Below are 12,756 nucleotides of genomic sequence, written 5' to 3' on the forward strand. Positions count from 1 at the left end.
GTTGGGTAAGTTGGTCCTTGTGTGTCATCATGCAGTGTATTCATCAGCAGCCAGTGAGAGCCATGAGGAAAAGTGTAGAAAACGGAAGAGCATGTTAATGGATTTCTGTGTCTTGTTTTTTAACTCTCTTCTGCTATTAAAGAAGATCACCGAAGGCCAGCTATACAGCTTAAAGGGGATTGCGAGGATGATCAAGGAAGAGAACCTGAAAACCGTTTCCTGAAGGTATTAGAGTAAGAAGCGAAGGCTGGTCGTAAGCTTTGCACAGCCAGCCACTGCACAAGCTTCATGTGCAGGAGCCGCGGCAACACTGCCGCTTGCTGTACGGGAATTCTGCCGTTTTGCTGGGACGCGCTCACTCAGCAATTGCTATGTTGTGAGTTGTTCATACAATGATTATGGCCCCGGCTTTTAAAGGGAAACAATGCACCTGCCGACTGGTATTTTGTGACACGGGTCGCTTTCCTAGCATCCGGAATGCCCAAATAAGTTCTGTCAATAATGTATATTTATTAACTGGTAAAATTTCAAAGTTATGTAAACTTTAACCCATTCCACTTAAAACATTTTAAAGCAGGGAGCGAAACCAGTGCCTCCGTGGAGGCATCTGGCTGGTATCACTTCCACCTGTCCACAAGCATGGGGAACATCTTTGCAAACCTCTTCAGGGGCTTTTCTGGCAAAAAAAAGAGAAACGTGCGTTCTCATGGTGGGCCTGGATGCCGCGGGGAAGACAACAATTCTCTGCAAACTGAAGCTGGGCGAAATCGTGACCACCATCCCACCACTGGTTTCAACGTGGCGACTGTTGCGTACAAGAACATCAGCTCCCTGTGTGGGATGTGGGCAGGACAAGATCCAGGCGCTCTGGAACCACTACTTCCAGAACACCCAAGACTTGATCTTCCTAGGGGACAGCAATGACAGAGAGCGTGTGAACGAGGCCCGTGAAGAGCTCGTGAGAGGATGCTACCTGAAGATGAGCTCCGGGATGCCGTTCTCTTGGTGTTTGCCAATAAGCAGGACGCCCCCTCCTCCAATGCCATGGATGTGGCTGACATCACAGACAAGCTGGGGGTGCACTCTACGCCACAGGAACTGGTACACTCAGGCCACCTGCGCAGCAGGCACGGGCTCCCTGAAGGACTGGACTGCCTGTCCAGTCAGCTCCGGAACCAGAAGTGAACCAGACCCCTCCCTCCCCCTCACTTCCTCTTCTCCGCCCTCCGAGTTCCTCTCTGTGGTCCTGGGCGCCGCCGGAAGCTGTTTCCCTGGGTCAGTCACAGTTGCACCGTGCTGTACATGTGCAGCCTGCAGCCAGGTTTTTATTTAATGTAAATAGTTTGTTTCCACTGAGGCAGTTTCTGGTACTCCTATGCAATATCACGTAGCTTTTTTATTGTAAAAAGAGAATCAACTCACTGTCATTACTGAGAAGGGATTTGGGTGGAGGGGCATCTGGCTTCCGGGAGCCATTGGGCTGTAGACTGGTGTCGGTGTCCATTTGGTGGTTGGTTTTTAACCCAAACTCAGTGCATTTTTTAAAAATACAGGACAAGTTAAAAACACAGGACAAGAACACTTGTACACACAGAACGGAGACTATGACTAGTGTAGGTTTTGTGGTTACGGCCTGAATGCCAGTCCATCAGCTCACCTGTTGCCTGTGGGAACAGGAGATAAGGTGCCGAAGAAGCCACCATCCGCAGCATGGTCACAGTAGAGACCCCATGACTTGCCTGACTTTGGGTCACCATTGCATCGTGCTTGTACTTGTGCTAGCATGGGGTGGGCTGGGGACCGTTGTGAGATGCAGGGCCCGGCTTGTACTTGCTGTGTGGCCAGGCCTGTCTGCATACCCGGCTTACTCCTCGGCCCACTTGGCCGCGCTGGCAGGAGGCCTGGGCCTCACCGGCAGGAGCACGTGCAAGCTGGGAGGCTCGGTCCATTACAGACCCACATCCTGGAGCACCCCCATCTCCATGTGTGAAGTAGCTAGGAAGCCTCAGCCTGCAAGGGTCAGATTTGCCATCGAAAGACGGCAAATCTTCTTCCTTTTGTATTTTGACAAACACTGAAGAAAGTGGAGTTGTTAAATTTAGCTTGGGGAAATCTCAGAACTGGTTAATTTGGCATCATGGAACCTCTTACTGCTATCAATGCACAATTTGAAAAAGCAACATTTTAAAGCACATATTTTTGTTTTATACACTAAAACTCTGTCACCGAATGGGAAGACAGCCTTGACCTTACTTGTATATGGAACTTGGTCTTATTCAGAAATGGTCAAGAATAGAGACTTGGGAATCAGCTCAGTGATAGAGTATTTTCCCAGCATATGCAGAGCCCTGGATTCAGTCTTCAGAAATGCAAACAAGCTCAGGGGTGGTAATAATGGCAGGACTGTATAATACATCTTTTTCCTTGATGCGAAAATACCCTCAAGTCACCTGCTAGGGAACCCATGCATTTATATTTAAAACAATCTCTCCTTAGAGCTGCTAAGAAGGAAACATGAAAATATCCAGGGAGAAACTCAGGCAGGGATGGCAGGGAGGTGAAATAAGTGTAGAGAATGGGGTGGATGTCAAGAAATGAATGAGGAAGCTGGAGAGGGAGGCAGTGGTGAGCAGAGGAGGCCTTGTCAGACAGGATGGACAGAGCAAGGAGAACCAGAAGCCAAAGCAGGAGCAGGGAAACTCGAGTAGCTCAGAACCTGAGTAAAGAACTGGGCGGATTAGAGTGAAAGTGATAATAAGAGGAAAATCACCAGATTAACAAAAACCTTTAAACCTACACATAAGGACCAGGTTCGTGTTAAATACCCCCAGATCTTCCTATTCCTTTGTCCTTAAATGGCATAAAATAATGAATGAATGAATGAATCTCTCAAACAAAAGCGCTTTAAGGTCACTACAGTGAATAACCAACAGTTCCACCATAATTGTAACTAAGAGTGACAGCACGGGAGTCAGCAGATAATTTTTAATATTACCACTAACTTTAAAAGATAGTGTCGTATCTGGTATTAAATGCATTGAGTAGTTGTGACAGATATAATATAGAACTAGATACTGCCTGCTAAAAATGTAATTTCTAAATAATAAAGTTGAAATATTTTAATTTATTCTTCATTGAGGTGCAGTTATAGTAATGATACATATATAATTTCATGAGTATGTGCATGTGCACACACTAAATGCTGTATACATGTAACTCTTCCTCACAAGTTAAATAGCAGGAGTTTGAAAAACAGGATATTGAATGTATCAAAATATTTATCAAATACTTTTTGATAAGGTGAAAAGGAAACATTAAACCTTGTCCACACTATTTCCTGGTGGTAATGAATGCATTAATTAAGTTCTTTTATGCACTAAGCATTATGTAAGGTGTTAGAGATAAAAACAAAACTGTAGGCTGATATCTTCTGTCATAGAATTTCTATCTGACTAAGAGGAAATGAGTATAAAGAAAAAAAAATCACATGCCAGGAAAGTTACAATTGTAACTATGATAAGCAATTACAGATGAATTACAGTGTTAAAGGTTTAATTAGAAATTATGACAGCAGGAAAAGTAACTCTTCAAGGTACAATGACAGAGTAGAAGTACAGTAATTGTGATGGTTCATTTTAATTGTTAGTTTCACACAATATAGAATAACTTGGAGAAGAAATCTCAGTGAGAGACTGGCTAGATCAAGTTGGCTTGTGGGCACGCCTATGGCGGGTTTGAGGGAGGAAGCCCTGCCCATCAGGAGTGACTCATTCCCTACGGAGGAGATCATGAGCTTAATGAAAAGGAGAGAGTGGCATGAACACAGGTGTGTTGCATTCATCCACTGCCCTCTGCCCTTGGCGGTGGATGAAATATGACTGGCATCTTCAAGCTCTTACTGGCTTGACTTCCCATGGCTTGACTTCCCATACAGTGATGGACTGTAACCTGGAATCTTGAACCAAGTAAACCCTTCTCCCCTAAATTGCTTTTGTCAGAGGATTGTACAACAGCAACAGGAAACAAAATAGAGACATCAGTGGATGGAAAAATCCGGTGAGATGAAAGAACTGAAAGAAAAAAAAAAAAAAGCAACAGAGTGGGGGGTGAGGAGATAAGGGTTCCAGGGATAAAGAGCAGGTCAGACCCCACAAGAGTTTATAGAATGTATTAGGGGTTGGACTTCAACCTAATGGGAAACCATGAGAACATTGTAAAAATGGGAGCCCATGCAATTAGCTTTTAAAGATCCATCTGGCCATACGTGTGGAGAGTGAATGTGAGAGGAAGATGTGTCTCATGAGTGCTTAGGGTTTGGTGGTGTTCAGGCAGATGTAGAGAAACAGGTAGATTTAAGTTGTAGCTTACAAGTAAAATTGACATTGCTCAAAAAACTGCAGGGCACTGTTAAGTAATAGTGGTGACAATTTTGTCTTGTTATAAGCCTTAGCAGAAATTTCTTAAAAGTGAGATACTACTGGCTTTAGAGTGACAGTCCTTAGGACCTATAAGATAGTCCCAATTTTCTATAAGTGTGTCCATTCTTTTCTTTCGGCCCATATCCTGTTCAGAATGTTTCCTTTCAAGGACCATGCTTCGATTCCGATACATAAACGTTTTCCTCTGCAGTAACCCATCATCCTCCAGGTCCTGCCCTTTTGCTCTTGCCCTTCACATCCAGGCCTTGACAAGACTCTGAGTGGTCTCCTTAAGTCATCACTTATATAGTTATTTAGTCTTCAACAAAACAATCCTCACTTAGCCAAAGTCACCAAGAATACATAGAAAAGACACATTTCCAAAAGAGAATCATTAAATAAAATAATATATAGTCACATAGTGAAACAATATATGTTCATTGAATGTTTGTAAAAATTATTCTTATTTGTATATATATGCATCTCTCTTTAATATTCTATTTTCTGTAACTACTAATGAGTGAAAAAAGGTTAATGATACATCATGTTAGTATTTATCCAATAGCACTGTAAGGGTTGGGGAAATAGCATACAGTCTGTACTAATGTTAAGCCTCTGACTTGGCACTACCATTCCTGAGTTCCAACTGCCTGTCACCATGGATAATTGAAAATTGGCATGGTTACTCCCATACTAATTTTCAGTGGCCACGCATAAATTGCTCTGATTTTTGAAATTACAGTTATTCTACTCCCATCTGTTCTCTTCATTTTTCAAGTCAGCTGTCAAATGAAACACGTGAGTCCTGACTAAAAGTTTGAGAAGTTTTGCACCTGTTATCAGGGCAAATGAAATAATTCTATATCAGGTTAACGTTCAGGGAAGTTCTGCAAAGTGAACCATGGGAGAATTCACAGGAAGTAAGGTGACAGGTTGACAGTCGCTTTGTAGTGATGGTGGCAAAGTGCCTCATTGTAATAACAGGATTTAGCAAACTTGCCTTAGTTCTGAATATTAATGTTAATCATAATTGTCAAGAAAGCCTTAATAGTAAAATTCTGAAAACATGTTTCATTTCTGACTTGCATTTTCCATTTATTCTAACAGTTTTATTGTAACTAAAATTAAAAAGCATATGATATTAGATAAAAGTGGAACATAATTCATTGATATAATGAATACTTCTTTTCTGTCACTTTTACAATGAGTTTTATTTTTCTGTAATTGTTTTACATATAAAGTAGTGCTGTCAATCAAGTTTGGAAGTATATTCTTTATAGTTTTAAACACTACTAAGGATAACGAAGGTACTTCAGGTTATGAAAGAATGAGAGCAACAAAGTGAACTATTGATTTAAAGGTAAGACAGTTTATCTCATTTGTGTTCCATTTGTCATGAAATCTAGCTTTTTCCCATCCCTTCATATATTTATTTATTCTTTCTGTAATCAAAAGGTGGGTGGGGCCCAGTACCATACCTCTTGACCCTGGGCTGTGTTTGGGACTTGCTTTCTAACAGCATACTGTGGAGATGTGGCCTGCTACTTCCAAGGCAAGAGTCTCAAAAGGCCTTCCATGGTTTTGCTTTGTTGTTGGACCCTTGCCTTGAGCAAAAGTCTGCAATAATGTTTGGAAAGAGAGCGGCCTTCTAGAATAAAGACACACTCTTCCTTTTAATATCCAGCATAGGTTAGCTACCATCAGCCAACATCCCTGCCTAGAAGTGATAGATGAGCACACTGGAGGATCAATGTGACTAAAGAATGAAGACATAGAAAAAGAGGCCAAACAAACCAATATTGTCTTATGTTAGTGCTGGTTTAGGCAAACTTGTTTTGTACAAGTAGGTAGTGGTCTTGAATATTTTATTTACTTGTTTACAAGGAGAGTTGGGAATTAGCATTATGCAAATTGAAAACTTAAGCATACTAATCATGTCGAGCCTGTTCTCTCAAAATACCAATACTTTGTATATATTTCATAGTTTGTCTACTGATTATTTACTTTTTATGGAATATCTTTAATTCACTAGGCATGTTTTAACTTCCTACTGCTATTCTGATAACTAGGAATGAGTAACTTATAAAGGAAACGGTCATGGTAAAGAATACACACCTGTTCACACAGCTGGCACATAGCTGAAACAGCATCCAGGAACATGTGATTCATTTACCCCATGAGTACCACAAGAAATTGTCAGTCAAGTTTCTCTTTGGAGTGCTACTGGAAAGGTTGGGAGCACATGTTCCTGTCCTGATAGATAAAGTGTGGTCGATTTGATTTACCGTGAGTCTATGCATCAACCACCTCTGACAAGGATCTAAGATTCTCAACTAGTGTGGACTTCTCCATCTGGCTAAAGAAACTTGTTGACTGACCTAAAATGCTGCTCCATGGTGTCCTGAAGATTATGAACATTCATAAATTTCTTCTTTGACCATTTTCTCATTAATTTTTAAGTGGCCAAAGGTCATTGCTCCCTGTCAATTCCTCGAGTTCCTTGTGGCCTTAACGTGTAAACAGTTAAATGAACAATTGACTAAAATGACCACACTTTCTGCTAATAGAACCTGGATTATTTGAAATAGTGAATAGTTACTGTTGATTGTCTGATTATGTAGAACTATGATATAGTGCTAGAAGTCCTATGTTTCAGTTATTCACAAGAGACAACTTTTTATGCTACTGGTATAAAAATATTGTCTCATCTCTTAGGTTTGTTTATAAGTTAAATAAATTTCACAATCTGTCAGAAATAAATGAATAAAATTCTACCAACTACATCGCCCACCACACTTATTAGTTTTGTGTTTACACATTATTACATGTAAGACATAATATCTGAAGATACTGTTACATTTTAATTCTACACATACAAATCAAAAGAACAGCAAGAATGGATCCAATACTGCGTTTTCACTTGATTAAAACTCAACATGAATGACTAATTCAAATACCTGTGTAGAGGTATTTTCTAGGAAGTACTGGCCATCCCTTCTGTTGAAACCACAAAAGCAACCTAACAGACTAGGGTCAGAGGGAAGGAGAAGAAGACCTCCCCTACCAGTGGACTTGGGGAGGGGCATGCGTGGAGAAGGAGGAGGAAGATAGGAATTGGGAGGGGAGGAAGGAGGGAACTACAGGGGGGGGGATACAAAGTAAATAAAGGGTAATTAATAAAAAAATTAAAATAAAAAAATTACCATAAAAAAACCTTGCTGCACATGTAACTAATGCAAGTGACCTCAGTATTAATAAAAGTAGCAAGAGGAACACACACACACACACACACACACACACACACACACACTGCATTTTAAGCTGGCACCTGAAAATTTGAATTATATCATCTGAAAATTGCCTGATGTGGATTGTTGATTAAAGAATACAAATGTTTAGATACACGACTTTATTATAAATACTACCATACAGCTTTCTAGTATGGTATTTCAAAAATACATTTTTTTTTGTAATTTTACTCATTTGAATTTAACACATTTCATATAATTAAATATTGTGTATTTAAAGTAACCAACTAGAAACAGGACTCAATGAAATATCCAGCAGACACTCTACAGTAAAAAATATGTACAACATTATAAAACCAGGGGAATAGTTGGGTAATAAACATAATTTTCTCACAAACATATCTTGTGGAATTTTAGCATGCAATGAGGACTCTGGCCACAGCAGGACAATTAAAGTCACATATTTAGTCCTTCACAAGGTCTAGTTTTCCAGTGATGGGTTTAAGAAACTGAGCCATGTGCAATTGTTATTTTGTAGTTTCTTTATTGTTATTAGCCTGACATAGAGTGGGAGAAAACATTGATAAACAGCATAGTGAAAATGGGTCATTTCCATAAGTGTCAACATGAGTCTCCATAACCTGCTCCTCATGGACACTCAAGACTACAAGATGCTTCAAGTGCTCCATGCTGTCTGCACCTCCCTGGCTCAGTCTTTCTCCCAGGCAAGAATGCTGAAAGTAGCTGAAAGTCTTTAGGTACTTAATGTATGCCCATGGTCAATATCAACTCATGAATAAATCAAAACCAACTGCATTTTAGGTAATAAATCAGGAAAAATATGGCTTGGCAGGATTAACACAGTAAAAAAAAAAACACATCAAACCAAAAGCAGATTCAAAGCAATTGCCATCAAATTGCCAACACAATTCTTTACAGAGCTGGAAAGAAAATTTCTCAATTTCATATGGAATAACAAGAAATCCAGAATAGCTAAAACAATCCTGTACAATAAAGGATCTTCTGGAGGTATCTCCATCCCTGATCTCAAGCTGTACTATAGAACAACAGTAGTAAAAACTGCGTGGTCCTGGCATAGAAACAGGCTGGTCGATCAATGGAATCTAATAGAAGACCCAGAAATAAACCCACATGCTTATGGAGACCTAAGTTTTTACAAAGATGCCAAAACCATACAATGAAAAAAAAAAAGATAGCATCTTCAGCAAATGGTTCTGGTCTAACTGGATATCTACATGTAGAAAAATGCAAATAGATGCATACTTATCACCCTGCACAAAACTAAAATCCAAATGGACAAAAGACCTCAACATAAAACTGGACACACCATATCTGTTAGAATTAAAAATGGGGAAGAGCCTTGAACTCATCGGCCCAGGAGACAACGTCCTCAACAGAATACCAACAACACAGGCTCTAATATCAACATTCAATAAATGTGACTTCATGAAACTGCAAAGCTTCTATAAAGCAAATGACACTGACACCAGAGCAAAACCACAGCCTACAGACTGGGAAAGGATCTTCAGCAACCCTATATCTGATGGAGGGCTAATATCCAGTATAGATAAAGAACTCAAGAAGTTAAAAAGCAACAAATCAAGTAATCAAAAAAATAATTAAATTAAAAAATGTGGTACAGAGCTAAACAGAATTCTCAATAGAGGAATATCAAATGGCAGAGAAACATTTAAAGAAATGCTCAACATCCGTAGTCATTAGATAAATGCAATTCAAAACGACCCTGAAATTTCACCTTACACCCATCAGAATGGCTACAATAAAAAACTCAAGTTACAATACATGCTGGAGAGGATGTGGAGAAAGGGGAACCCTCCTCTGCTGCTGGTGGGAATGTAAACTTGTACAACCACTTTGGAAATCAATCTGGCGCTTTCTCAGACAATTAGGAATAGTGCTACCCCAAGATCCAGCTATACCACTCCTATGCATCTATCCAAAATATGCTCAAGTATACAGCAAGGACATTTGCTCAGCCATGTTCATAGCAGCTTTACTCATAACAGCCAGAATATGGAAACAACCCAGATGTCCCTCAGTTGAGGAATGGATACAGAAATTGTGGTACATTTACACAATGGAATACTACCTAGCAATTAAAAACAAGGAAATCATGAAATTTGCAGGCAAATTGTGGGGTCTGGAAAAGATCATTCTGAGTGAGGTATCCCAGAAGCAGAAAGACACACATAGTATAGCTCACTTTCAAGTGGATATTAAACATATAAGATAAATATACTAAAACTGTACACCTAAAGAAGTTAAGGAAGAAGGAGGACCCTGGGTAAAAGGATCAATTCTTACTCAGAAAGGCAAACAGGATGGACATCAGAAGAGGAAGAAAACAGGGAACAGGACAGAAGCCTACCACAGAGGGCCTCTGAAAGATTTTACGTAGCAGTGTATCAAAGCAGAGGCTGAGGCTCATAGCCAAACTTTGGGCAGGATGCAGGGAATCTTATGAAAGAAGGGGGATATAGAAAGACCTGGAGGGGACAGGAGCTCCACAAGGAGAGCAATAGAACCAAGAAACCTGGGCCCAGGGGTCCTTTCTGAGACTGATACTCCAGCCAAGGACCATGCATGGAGATAACCTAGAACCCCTGCACAGATGTAGTTCATAGCAGCTCAGTATCTAAGTGGGTTCCCTAGTAAGGAGAACAGGGACTGTCTCTGACATGAACTCAGTGGCTGGCTCTTTGATCACTTCCCCTGTGCTGGGAGCAGCCTTAACAGGCCACAGAGGAAGACAATTCAGCCATTCCTGATGAGACCTGATAAGCTAGGGTCAGATGGAAGGGGAGGAGGACCTCCCCTATCAGTGGACTTGGAGAGGGGCATGGGAGGAGAGGTGGGAGGGGTGGAATTGGGAGGGAATGAAGAAGGGGGGCTACAGCTGGGATGGGGGGTGAATAAACTGTAATCAATATTAAAAATTAAAATAAAAATAAAAAACCTAAAAAAGTATTTGTCTGTGCTAAACACAGTGAGGGCTTTTTATTTTTCATCATCCAATAGGGTATAACACCTACATACATAGCATTTGTTTTGTATTAGGTACTATTAATAATTTAAAGTCAATTAAAATATACAGCAAAATAACCATAGGGCACACAGCCTTTCATAAAAGGCACTTGAGTGTCTGTAGGGTTTTGACATGTTCGGGGGAGTCTTGAAACCAATCCCCCATAAATACCAAGGGATAAACAGATCTGTACTTGATAAGTCTGTACTTGATAAATTCTTTGGACTAAGAAAAGCACATCTGTAAATTTTACTCGGGAGGCATCTCTTGGCCATTCTAATGAGGTAAATTAGGCTGATGTCTTAATTTCTGGCTATGATGAACAGCAGATTTTTGATCTTGCCTGTGTAAACAACACTTGGAAATCAACACACATTATGCTTTATTTCAGTCAATATCATTTTTGTCCAAAATCATATGCCCTTGGTAGATATGAAATTCCTCATAACTTCCTGAATTATTTAGTCTACAATTAGTGTATTGTGTCACTCAAAATCATCAAATTTTAAATATAGCAAAGGAAAAAATATGATTTTAAGAAGAAAGGTATTGTTCAAGTAATTATACTTATTCTTTCATAAGGAATTGTAATTTAAGTGTAGCTGGATGATTTTGTTCAGAAAGCAGTGAACTGTGAGCAACCCATGAATCTTGATATTATCACACAAAATTGGGGGCTCTTACAGTTTTCTTTCTTTATCTCAAAACCTGTGTCCACCACATGACCTCATTTATTCATCATATGAAAAAACACGTTTCATGGAACAGATATAGACATAATTCATCTTTTTTTTCAGCTTGCAATACTGAAAAGAATACAAGATTTAATGTATTGTATTAAAGCAGGGCCTTCTAAGCATAAAGGTGATTACATGAATATAAAATATGAATATAAAATATAAAATTGTTCACTCCTTATGGTAGAAGGGGTTGCTTGAATGCAACAGTCAATAAACACGAGGAAGCAGAAGAAAAATTTTAGGTGCAAAATTCACTGAATGTGTGTTCTTTTTATAGGTTTGATTAACAAATATGTTATTATATAAAATAATGGCTTTTCTTATCACGTTGTGACACATATACATAATGTATTTCATTCATATTCAGTTTATGAGAATCCGTTTATTACCACAAAATACCAGCTATGTTCAGAGTATAGCAAAATAACCATGGGTATCGGTGACTAAATTATAGAAAGCATATTATGCCTTGCTTAGGTTCACTTATTTCTACAGATAAAATACCACTAATTAACCAAATATACATGTAAATAAGGCCTAAGGACATGGGCTGATAATTAGCTATAATTCTAAAGTAAAAAAAAATATTCAAGAGATTTCTAAAAGACCCTTGGAAATGGTTATAATTTTAATGGATTTTCTCAATTGTATGGTTATTATATGGCTCTCTCTCTTTCCTTCTCTCTCCCACTTTAGTGAGGAAAAGTAATTATCATGTAGCTTACAACATGTGTAATTTGTCCTGTAATTATAGAAGATGCTCATTGTCTCTATAAATACGTATAGAAGAGGCAAATAACTGATCACTGCCAAGAGAGCTAGACACAAGCAGTGCTGGCCAACTTGACATCATCTATTCCACCTACAGAAGCCACATAAGTTTTAAAAGAATGCTTGATTTTTTTGAAAGCTATCAGATGATTTGAGTAGTTACATCTTGGAATAAAATACTGCTGAAAGGTGTATAGTGCAGAACTAGATTTTGAGAGGGTGATGTGATGACATCCATCATTTTTCTTCCCTCAAGGACCACAGTCTACCAGTTTCCACCCTCCTTTGAGCCCCAGGGTACTCCTGTTCATGGGCTACATCCACCTGACTGGCTCTGCCGGCTTATCCAGCAGGAGCTCAGGGCTTAATGGGGTATTTCTTGCCAAGGTCCACACTTGGGACTGACTGCCCTGGAAAAAGCCCTTCCTTTAGCCCTGTCCGAAGCCTTCCCCACAGTTTTCTCTGACTTTGTATCTGTAACCTGTAGCATTAATAAGTGTTCTGTAATATGA

The 12,756-nt window shown here is 39.5% G+C and overlaps 1 protein-coding gene and 1 pseudogene across 2 annotated transcripts in view; one reads left to right on the forward strand and one right to left on the reverse strand.

Annotated features, from left to right (window-relative positions):
* Positions 1-12,756, reverse strand: part of Col19a1 (collagen type XIX alpha 1 chain) — a 324,630-nt gene that overhangs the window by 232,578 nt on the left and 79,296 nt on the right. The window lies entirely within an intron of this gene.
* On the forward strand, positions 640-1,215 carry LOC110560432 (ADP-ribosylation factor 1-like; annotated as a pseudogene).

The sequence above is a fragment of the Meriones unguiculatus genome, chromosome 16 (assembly GCF_030254825.1).
Source record: "Meriones unguiculatus strain TT.TT164.6M chromosome 16, Bangor_MerUng_6.1, whole genome shotgun sequence".
Taxonomy (NCBI): domain Eukaryota; kingdom Metazoa; phylum Chordata; class Mammalia; order Rodentia; family Muridae; genus Meriones; species Meriones unguiculatus.